Source organism: Ochotona princeps, chromosome 19 (genome assembly GCF_030435755.1).
Source record: "Ochotona princeps isolate mOchPri1 chromosome 19, mOchPri1.hap1, whole genome shotgun sequence".
NCBI lineage: Eukaryota > Metazoa > Chordata > Mammalia > Lagomorpha > Ochotonidae > Ochotona > Ochotona princeps.
Genome location: NC_080850.1, coordinates 26266365 through 26277907, shown reverse-complemented (window position 1 = coordinate 26277907; position 11543 = coordinate 26266365). Strand labels below are relative to the sequence as shown.

The 11543-nt window shown below is 45.7% G+C and overlaps 1 long non-coding RNA gene and 1 other non-coding gene across 2 annotated transcripts; both read left to right on the top strand.

Moving 5' to 3' along the window:
* The first annotated feature begins 2938 nt into the window (after positions 1 to 2938).
* On the top strand, positions 2939 to 3079 carry LOC118760137 (small nucleolar RNA SNORA51). Its single transcript, XR_004996606.2, has one exon. It is a non-coding gene; the product is annotated as a small nucleolar RNA SNORA51 (small nucleolar RNA).
* LOC131482657 (uncharacterized) lies at positions 2962 to 10374 on the top strand. Its single transcript, XR_009247197.1, has 3 exons — positions 2962 to 3111; positions 4885 to 4984; positions 10306 to 10374. It is a non-coding gene; the product is annotated as an uncharacterized LOC131482657 (long non-coding RNA).
* Positions 10375 to 11543: the final 1169 nt, after the last annotated feature.

Here is an 11543-nt window from a genome sequence, read left to right as displayed (position 1 = left end):
TTGTGATTCTCTGGCCTGTCCTCGGCATTCTGCTGTGTGAGAGCTGGTGACTTCACAGACCATGTAGTCACTGATCCTCTCCTGCCGGTATGAAGAGCGAGAAGAGTGAGACAGAAGCGAGTCCAGCCAAGCAGAAAGGCCCAGATCTGGCGATGCTGCAGAACTCAGCAGCTCTTGGCACGCGGTTGGTCTGGATGAAAAGCAGTGCCAGTTACATGGCCTGACATGTCTTGTTATTGAATAAAACATAGGTGTGACACAGAAGACTTGGGCTGCTGTTTGACTAGACAGTGAGTAGTGTGGACGCTCCTCTCTGCCCTGGGTGCTTTCCTCAGACACGGACAGCTGAGTTCAGGTGCTAGCTACTTGCTGAAGGCTTGGCTGGAGGTTATAGTCACTTTTTCTCTTCGGGGGATTTCTATTGTACATTCACAGGCTAATAACGGCTTCAGGGATTGTTGATGCCGAGGTGGGAAGAGTGGGTCTTGAGGGGTCGGGGATGGAGAAGTGGAGGGCATGTGGATGTTAGGGGAGCCCACTGTCCTTGCACTGTTTCAAAGCTTTATTTCCTCATGCAAGCTCCTGTGAGGCCAATCCAGCTGAGCAACAGAGAGGAGAAGCGCTGCGGGGAGCGGGTGGACTCAAGCCCATCGAGGGGTCTTTGCTCAGAAGGTGAGACAGCCGTTCTGGCTCCTAAGCTGCAGCAGGTTCTGCCCTGTACCAGTCCACGTGTGTGGCATAAATGGCTACTGAACACAGCTCCTTGAGCTCTTGTCCAGTAACTAAAGTGATATTTCACACCCCTCCTTCTTCACTGTAATACGGATCTGTCAGTGGCAATTACTACTACAGCAAAACATCATCAACTACGCAATTCCCTCTTGTTTCCAAGCAGAGAAGTGTTAGCAATACAGTGAAGACTTAACTGCCCACATGACATGAACAGATTCCTGTGACTGGGTGTCCAGTTCCCTGCCTCCAGCATGGCCAGGAGCAGAGCCTGGGAAAGGTCAAGGTTAACAACCTCATCTTCCACAGTCCCCAGTCGGTTCACCATGAAGGTCGCCATGACAGGGTCACCATCTTGCCAGAATTCCTTAGAACAGAAAGGTGTGTTCCCCTCACGAATGGTTATGTGGCCATTTGACAATGTCTGGCTGCTACATAAAATACCCAGCATTGTCATTCTCAAACACTGACCACAATATGACTATCTTTAAAAAATTTTTATTTTATTTGAAGAGCCAAGTTGGGGGGTGGTTGGCAAGAAAGAGAGAGAAAGAGATCTTCCATCTGTTGGTTCTCTCCTCAGATGGCTAGGGTAGTACCAGGAGCTTCTTCCAGGTCTCCCACATAGTTCAGAAGTGCTAACACTTGTGCCATCCTCTGTTACTTACCCAAGTGCATTGGCTGAACTCCCCAAAATTCAACTCCTGTTGCTGCTTAATGCCATATTGAGGTACTGGAAAACTTGAGCAGGGCTTTCTCTGACAATTTTATTCTGCCTTGCAGTTTGAACAAATACTGCCTTGGGGACAGTGATGCAGGCATTATTACTTTCTGTCATCACTGTACATATCCTTATTTTGTCTACTTGTGCCTCTCTCATGCTCATTGTATTCTTTAAGATTATCCTTATGAAGATACATCTGTTCAGCTTTGGTGATTAGCAGAAACATTCGCAGACCTACTGTTGCAGAGCATCAATAATTAATGGATGTTCCTCATTAATTTCTTCTGAAACTGACTGTTGTTAGAGTATAGTTAGATATATTTCTTGAAGTAAGAGCAGACAGAAGCAGCAAGGAATCTGCCTGTTTTGAAAATAGGCCACATAGTTTTTAGGGAACATGAAGACATCTAAGTCAACAGTGACAACAAAAGAAAACCTTCCTAAAGGGATGTGACATGTGTTTGGTTTGCTAACAGCCTGACATCACAAGGTGTCGGTGTCGCGATCTGCTTCTCCACTTCTTCAGTCTGCCTTTTAAGTCAAACAGACCTAAAACCTAAGGATCCCTCCTAGTCTTCCATTAGGCTTCCCTACAATCGCTTTGCAAGGCAGGTCGTTCAATTGTCTGCTGGGGATTTCCTCTATTGATAGATGATGGTGCCCCTGCTCGCTGGGGTTGAGTTTATAGTTTCCCCTTTTTTTATTATTAATACAGATCCTTTTTAAAAAAATAATCTGTTCCAATTAATGGGCAAACAAAAAAAATATAGGTTCTGAGACAAATAGCCCAATAAAATATCTCCCCAAGGATGTTATTCTAATTAATAGTTAGATTTCATTCTATCAAAAGAATCAAATACACATCAGTGTTTGCCTGGTTCTGCCACCCAGAGTTAGCAAAGTTACCCCTGCGAATATCCACAAAATACCATCTGGATCTTCACAAAGAAGTTAAAAAAATTATTCAGCCTAGTACTAAACTGGTAAATTGTGGGTTGGTTTAAAAACAAAGCAACCCACAAAACAGGAGACTGAATTTATTACGTGGAGATGGGCTACTCAAACGTAGAGATGAAATAAATCTCACCTATGGCTTCGCTGAAATTCAGAGAATCGGGTTATGTGTGAAGTGTGGCAGTGAGAACACTCGTTGGGCGGCTCTGCATCCTCCGTTGGCATACCTGAGTTGGACAGCTGGCTCCAGCTGCTGATGCCAGCTTTCTGCTAGTACAGACCCTGGGGGTTCTAGAGCAGTGATGGCTCTAGTGATTTCTCCCAAGATAATAACGCCAGGTATTAATGAGGAATACTAAAGCTGATCCGAAAGACCAGCACTAGCAAATTGACTAAATAAAGTACAGGATTGCAGTGCAACTGAATAGACCCCACCTGTAAGAACATTGTCATTGCAAAAATAGCTTTTTGAATACAGGAATAATGCTGTGTTTAATCATTCCAAAAATACTTCTCAGATGTCTCATTTAGGGCCTCCCAGTGCTTATCACAGGCTGTGTTCTTATACACTGGCTGTATAGGAAGAGAAGGCAGAGCGAACCTTCCCCATATACACCGCAGCCCAGGCCCTCTACACTGTGCCTGGCCTGTATTGTGAATGGGGGGACATGGGAAAAAAAGTCTCATTTAGTCTTGTCCTTAAGGTATGTGTTATTTTACCCATTTTACAGATAAGAAAACTAAAGGCTCAGGGAGATGAAGTGGCCTGCCCAGGATCACACCATAAAGAAGCAGCAGGACCTGGCTATGAGTTTGGATAATATGAAATTTTGAAACTATGACATGGGTTGTTAAAGAGAGAAATGGCATGATGAAATTGATTGCCTTGTAAGCTTTCATTTTAGTGAAAAAGATATGCATAGTTTCTTACTGGTGATTAGGTATTAGCTTTGTGTTTTTACAGTTAGAGGTAGTTTTTATATTTCAAATGAAAGTGTTGGGTTATTTGGAGATTCTATAGAAAATTCATGGAAATGGGATTAAAAGATTAATTGATGTTGGTTCAAAAAATTTTAAATCCATATATTGTTTTTTTCATAATTTACATTTTCCATGAACTTTCTGAAGGTCCTTTGCATATGGAACTCCAACTATTTTGCACCAAAATAAACTTAACTTCCATGCCATTTTCCTTGGACTTTTTTCAAGTGCCTTCCTATTTGGTATGAAATATATTGGCTACCTGTAGAATGACACTACAAGGTCTATTTAAGGGTCTACTAAGTGATGTCACAATGACGTTTCTTCCCTTGAGAGTTCTGTCTAAATTCAGGAGAGCAATAAATTATTTTTAAAAACCCGGAATAAATGTATAAAGTCCTCATTTGCTGTTAAGTTTGTTTTTGCTATAATTTAGAATGGCTGCATAAAGGAAAAATTAGGCAATGACTCTTACACGTCTTCTCAGATGCAGTGTACCCTGCAGGCTGGGGCTGAGAGCGTGCATGGGAAGTTAGGCGAAGGGATAAAAGAGGAAAAGCATGTGCCACTGCACCCACAACTCAGTCTCAATATTGGTTTCTTTAATAAATGGAGCCATAAAGTTGTATTGAAGTGAATATATATTATTAGTATCGCTCACCATGTTTATGATCCACTCCACATCAAAGTGACATAAAAAGCAGAGTTAGTACCGACTAATATCCAATTGCTCATCAAACTTTAATTTATATTTGCTTTCCCCTGATTGATACATCTTTTATAACTAAAAGGCTCCATCTCTTTATAACATATGCTATCATTCAAGGCCACTTGTTTTAATCACTCTGCAAACCAGCATGAAATTGTCTCATAATTCACCTAGATTTTGTCACAAGTGCCTGAAGTTACAGCAGCCTTTTCAAAGGAGTAGCATTCCTCCTAAGAAAGCTTGGAACTGTTAATCCAGCAGATCAGATCCCTGGCTAGGAAGCAGTCTAGTCTTGGTAGGGACTAAGTTTGGGCCAAACATTTATTTCCTAGATTTTTTACTCTTACTTACAAAGCATTTTAAGCACAGGCACGGGCATACTTTGAGCAAGTGGTGAAGTTTATTGAGAGGGTAAGGAATGCAGATATTTGTGGGTCATGTTCAGGGAGCAGGAGCCAGGAGGCAAAAGGGTGAGGGAGAGAGATTGCTACCTTGTGTCCTTGGAGTAAGTTTGCAAGAAACAAGAGAGCGAAGGGGCATGCGAAAGGCCAAGAGCCAGGGCACAAGTGACCAAGATAGCACTTCTCCCCGGCATGGGCCACAGGAACTCAAGAGGGGAGTGTTTACACAATGCAGCACCGCTCCCCTCCCCACCTCAGGTCCCAGGATGCACAGGTGGGCAAAAAATGCTACACAGGCAGGAGAGGTGTGGCTTCCATACATGTAACACTGAACTAACTGCCTAAGATCATATCAGTCTGATGAGCAAAATGCTGATTTTTTTCAGAGTCACGAAGTTTCCTTCTGTTTTTACCCTGTGATGTGGATTTTGGAACACAGTTACAGAGAATGAAGAAATGCAGATGCTATTGTGGATTGGATATATGGTAAGGCACGCCAAGTGTGAGTGTCTTTGCGTTACCTCTTAATAGCCTCCCTGCATTTTAAAATAAAATTTTAATTTTATTTTTAATATTGTTTATGTAGTTGAGAGGAATGCATGCCTGTGTGGGTCTCCAATTAGGGTGGTGAGGGTCAGGTATGGAGGAAAGTGGACGGGACAAATGTTTTAAGTTTTTTTCCTTCTCTGTGTGCAGAAAAGGAGAGGGAAGGGACCACTCCTTGCTGTCAAACTACATCATGAGGGATGGTCATTTTATCATACCTTAGAGACCTTGGTGTGGGGAAGAGTGTTCCAAGGGTATCACTTAAATGGTTTTGATGATTCTGAGACATCATCATCTTCATTGTAGCAGGGTTGAGAAAATCTTTCCAAGATCTATTGGTTGACAAAGTCCACCTTAATGCATCCACAGACCCAGGAACATTCTGCAAAGCTTGGCCAGGAGCATTGCCCAAACTGTTTAGCTTTCCATCCTCTGACAAGGCATGTCACGTTGCCTCGTGGCCTAGATGAGTTGGCTGTCATGTCCTTCATGTGCATCTGGGCGTATTGTCCACTGCACAGGTGTCAGCAACTTAGGAGGCCCAGTCCCATTACCTGCACTCAAAGGTCAAACCACAAATGTTGCGATTTTCCCTGTGGCCAGGGGGTCTGAGTTCAGTGGTATAGTTGGGGAGACCCCCAAGAAACCTTACCAGGGGTGACCTCAAACTTCTGTGCACCAGCCAGTGCAGGGTCAGGTTGCATCTGTCACCGGCATCAGCCAACACACACTCCAGTGGATGCAGCTGCCTGATCAGTTCTGTCCTCAGTCCCATCTCTCATACAAACCTTTGAGTGCTGTGGCCCAGCCCAGCCAGTCTGCCACAGACCCAGTCCTCACACATGCCAGCAGTGCCATAGCCTAGTTGGGGAAATCCCCCTTAATAACTCCCACCAGGTTCATTCCCAGGTCCCCCCTTTTTTTGCATGTGCCAGCCTCTGCTGTGGCCTCCCACCATAGCCCATCTGGCTCTCGTTCATATCCATGGGTGCTATGGCTCAGCCCAGCCCACCCTGCCTCCAGACTCAGACTCCATGCATACTGACAGGTGTTGCCACCCTGTCCAACTTGGCCTGTCCCCAGCCCTGGTTTTCATGCTCACCAGTGGTAGGTACAGCCTAGCAAGGGAGTACCTACAGTTTCCCTGCTAGGCATGCTCTAAGCTCCAGGATTTTGCACCTGCCAGGGATGCACTGGGGTCCAGCATGATATGATTAGCACCAAGTCCCAGACTTGCCAGCTGGTGCTATGACCTAGCCTGGCTGGTCTGAACCCATTTTGGCTCTCTCTCTCATGCTAACAGGTATGACAGCCTAGCCCAGCCTGGCCTGCATCCAGTCCCATCTCTCATGCCTCCCCATGGACCAAGCAGCTCAGCAGGCAAGCCCAGAGGCTCCCCTACCAGGCCCATTCCCACTCCTGGGTCTTGCATGTTTAAAAGGCTCCTGTTATGTATATATGTTAAATTAAAAAAATGAGAACCAGTGTGCTAAAATTTCCACATTACAGAATATAATTTTTTTTTTTAGTATTTAAAGAAGAGAAGTACAGAGATAAGGAGGGAAAAGAACAGAATAATGGCTTCAAGTATAATAACATTAAGAGGACTGTCTGGAGGGCCTTAAGGTCCTGCCCCAAAGAGCCTGCTTGCCAACCTCTGGGATAGGCCCTGCGCTCCAGTGAGCTTTCTGTGGAAGGCTAGAGATGGAGCAAATGACTGCATAGCACAGTAGAAGTGAGTGTTGGATAAGATATGGTCCTTCGAACTATTTTATTATGTAGATTAAACTATCTTTTAAAAAGCTTTATTTGCTTATTTGAAAGGTAGAGTTACAAGAGAGGACAAACACACACACACACACCACACACACACACACACACACACACACACACACACACACACGGGTGGGTGAGGGGATGGGGGAGAGAATGAGAGAGAGAAAGTCCTCCCTCTGCTGGTTCATTCTCCAAACGACAGCTGCAGCTGGGCCAGACTAGAGCCAGGAGTCTCAAGTTGATGCTGGCACTGCAGCCTGCTGCTTAACCTGATGTGACACAACATTGGCCCAATAGTTTAAGCCATCTTAAAGACTGTTTTCTTTGGGGTGTTGTGGTGCAACACGTTAAGCTCTCACCTGTGATGCTAGCAAACCATATTAAGGTGCAATCTGAACCCTCCGCTGCCCTGCTTTGGCTCCAGCTCCCTGCTAATGCACCTGGGAAAGTGGCAGAAAGTGATCCAAATATTTGGGTCCCTGCCACCCCCATGGAAGCCCCAGATGATGGATGTTGCAGACCCCTGGCTTCAGCCTGCCCCAACCCTGACTGTTGCCTCTAGGGGCAGGGTGGCGGGGTGTGGTAAACCAATGAGTGGAAGGCCTCTGTGTGTCCTCCTCACTCTGTCACTCTGCCTTCCAAATAAATAATTTTTTAAAGAATATTTTTCTTACTAAAACTGTAGTGAAGAAGAGTGTAGTGGAAGGTTCTGATCACAGATCTACTGCTGCCTGTCCATTCTGGGGGAGCGTATCTGAGACAGGTGGCATCTGAACCCCACCCATCCCCAGTCTGTAGGCACCCCACCCATCTCCAGTCTGTAGGCACCCCACCCATCCCCAGTCTGGAACCCTGGGGTGGTGGTGAGAACCCAAGGCCCAGAGGACTGCTTTCCACTCCTGGCTCTTGCCTTCCCCCAGGGCTGACACACTGACCACACAACAAGCCTCTGAGCCCCAGTTCCTTCAGCCTCTAACACAGGATAATAAGGACAGCCCTTCTCTACTGTGCTCTCAAGAGGATTCAGTGAAATCACTCTCGGAGCCCTGGGCAAGCTGACATAGTCGGTGAATACAGTTAGGTACTATCACACGACTGCTCCTTGCTGAGACCAAGTCTACAGAGCCAGGAATGGGGGTCCGTGGGAGCTGTGGGGCAGCAGGACTGTGCACTAGGGCAGCCAGGCATGGCTGTGTGAGGTACTGCAGTGTCTGAACACTGCAGAGAATTGCAGTCGCTTCATCTTTTGCATCATGAAATATTCCTGACTTCCTGTAAAGTTTAGGAAAGAATGAAGGCGCCAGAGTTACCCATCGCTCAACTTAAGAAATACGACATCCAGAACAGTAAAACGCTATCCAGCTATTAAAATGGATGAACCGGAGCCATGTGGATAAATCTCAGAAACGTACTGCAGATCAGAAGGAGTAGGTAGCAATAGGAGGCCATTTACATCAAGTTTATGAACGTGCACAATGATGCTGTGTGTGAAGTGTGGAGTGGCGCAGGCGGTAGTAGGGCAAGCGTGGAAATATACAGGGAAATGTTAAGCAGTGCTTTGAAGGATGGGGGCCCTTTAATTCTCAGGTGTCCTGGCTTTGTTCTCAGCAGGGCTTAGGTCAGGAGCTCCCCTCCCTGCTGTCTTTACACAGATGTTAGCCCCCATGGAGATGGAACTCCAGGCAAGTAGTGTTAAATACACTGAAAGCAAAAGTCTTCCTTTGAATGTACACGGCTCCCATTAGAGTCCAGGGGCGCTTTCTCTGCAGGACCCAGTTTCCTTTTGACGCCCGTTTCCTTCCTCCTGCCCGTCATGACGTGACATGTTCCACCTGAATTCTGAAGGCTGCATGTAAGATAAAAGCACCCAACCAACAGCATAAATGTATATGAAATGAAATCAATGAAAAAAGTGTGTTTTTTCCCCTCTATTGAAGATAGTCCTGAGAGAGTACATCACAGGAGGCAGGACAGGGCTAGGGAGATGTTTACAGGCAGGAGGAAGGTTGGGGGTGGGGAATGAGGGTTGAGAGGAGGGTGGGAGTTGTAAGGGGACAGTGTTATCATTCCCTGTGTGAGCCAGGCCTCAGGGAGATGTGTCCTCCCATGTACCTTACCCTTAGGCCCATCAGTTCTCAAAGCGTACATGGTGAAACAGGGATTTCGTGTTTTGTTCATTCCACCTTGTCCTAAGAGGTCATCGTAACAGAGAGATCACATGGATTTCTATTGCACAAGGTTGACTTCAGATTTGAAGTTTATGGTAAGACTGAAAACCGAAATGAGGTAGCAAGAATTGAAAAAAAAAATGTTTATTTTCATTTGGAAAAACTGGAGCAAGTGAATGCCGGTGAGATGATTCTGTATCTCCTAATAATGAGACAGAAAGTTTTACACTAAGTCCTTTGTGTCAATGAGTGCATGTAAACATACAAGGTCAAACTGAGGTGTACGTTATAAGCCAGGACTGAACCCAGGGAGTCTGACCCCCAAGTTGGTGCTCATCTCCCAGCTCATGAAATCCTCTAGCTTCCCTTGAACTTCACCATGGTGCTCTGTCTATGCAGGTGGGGCACTGGGACTCAACTAACTTGATCCTCTCTGTATTGAAGCCTGTATGTTACTCGCCAGCCCTCCTCTCTAACTCTTATTCTCAAGTCACCCGGCTCAGTCGAGCTTTCCTGCTGATTGACACTGTCCTCTCAGCTTCCAGACCTGGGTGCCTGCATCTTTCTGAGATGGCATACCTGTTCTCAGCCTTGAGTGTTTGAACTTGGAGGAAGCAAACATGGTTGGGGAGATTCAGCCAGATTGTCTTCTGAGAATCTGGACCAGGAAAGAGAGGTGTGTGCTGGCTGTGGTGTAGGAGAGTTCATTTGCCTCTTGTATCAGAGTGCTGGCTTAAGTCCCCACCACTCTACTTTTGATCCAGATCCATTGTTCAGGCACCGGAAAAAGCAGCAGAAAATGGCCCAAGCACTTCAGCCCCTGCTACCCACCTGAGAGGAGGCCTGGATGGAGTTTCATGGTCTTGGCTTTGGCTTGGCCTAGAGCTGGCCATTTGGGAAGTGAACCAGCAGGTGGAAGATCCCTCTCTGTCTCTCTTTTGAATGAATTGATACACACTGGGAGAAGGGAAGGAGACAGCGAGAAGGAGAGGGAGCAAGCACTGAGAAATAATACTGGTGGTGGTGATGAGGCAGGCTGGCATGGCGGAAGTCATCCTCATTGTTGGGGTACACTCTCCAGGAACCTAATTTACCCTAATTATGGTTCAGAATGTTTTTCTTATGGCAGAGGATAAACGGGGTGGGGGTCTTGCCTTCACCTCAAAAAATGTGTTTTTGGAGCAGGAATTTGGCCCAACAGTTAATGCACCTGAGTCCTTCATTGGAGTGCCTGGATTTGAACCCCAGTTCAGTTCCCAGCTTCAACTGGGAAGTAGGGATGGCCACTTCAGTAATTCAGTCTTCTCACCCACATAGGACACCTGAATTGGGTCTGCAGCCCTTGGTTTTGGCCTGGCCTCGTCTTGGATACCGCTGATGGATAGGAATGAACCAGCAGGTGGGTGCTCCCTGTTTCTGTTTGTCTCTGGCTCTCAAATTACAACAGCCACAAGAGTTAATAGATACAAATTCATGAAAAAAAATCTTTTTCTTTTTAGAAAGCTAGTGTACTGCTTTTCAGAGCAGTGTTAGTGATAGATGCCGATTTGTATTTGTTTTATTTTCAGAAACTATTAGGTGCTTTTGGACTCTAAGGACACTTTAAAAATTATTTATTATTTTATTTTGATAATCTTTACATAGTTGATTAAGACACAAAGGATCAAGGGCTACAGGAAAGTGGGTAAGACCATTGTTTCCACATTAATTTTTTTCTAGATCCCGGGGTAAGGGGAGAGATAAAGGGAGAAGCCCCACCCAACCTCCCACCCATCCCAGGGTCTTCGATGCGGGGCATGCTCCAAGGGAACTGCTCAAGTGGTTTTGACAGTTCAACAGTTCTGAATTGTTGCCAATCCCATAAGGACACATTTTTATTGTGCATGTAGGTATCTTATATCATTTTATAACTTTGCAGTGAGTCAGAGGGCTAGATGGCAAAGTACTTTCTGAGTGGGGACTTGTATCTCTTAGCTTTTTGACTGTGAGCAGCAGGAACTAAGCCTGAGGGCTGGTGTGGTAGCTAAGTTACTGCCTATGATGTCAGCTAATGGGCTTGGGAAAGATGGCTGCCACTTGGGAGACCTGCCTGGAGTTCAGGCTACTGAGTTTACAGGCCATTGTGGCCATTTGGAGAGTAAACCAGCAGATGAATGCTCTCTTTCTGCAGCTCTACCTTTCAATCAATGAAACAAGTCTTTGTTAAAAAAGAAAAGAAATCAAGCCTGCCAGCTTAAATAGAAAAAGATGTACTGGAAATACTGAACCACTTACAGAAATGAGGAGGCTGGACATTTAGATATTTGAAAAGCCGAATTAGAGGCGGAGCTGGGGGATGGGAGGGAGAGACACAGAGTTGCAGTTCCATTTGCTGGTTCACTCCTCTGATGGCCACAACAGCCAGTGCTGGGCCAGCCCAAAGCCAGGAGCTAGGAGTCTCTTCCAGGTCTCCCATATGGATGCATGGACCCAAACACTTGGACCATCTTCCGTTGCTTTCTTAGACCATTAGATTGGAAGTGGAGCAGCTGGGACAGGAACCAGTGGCCACATAG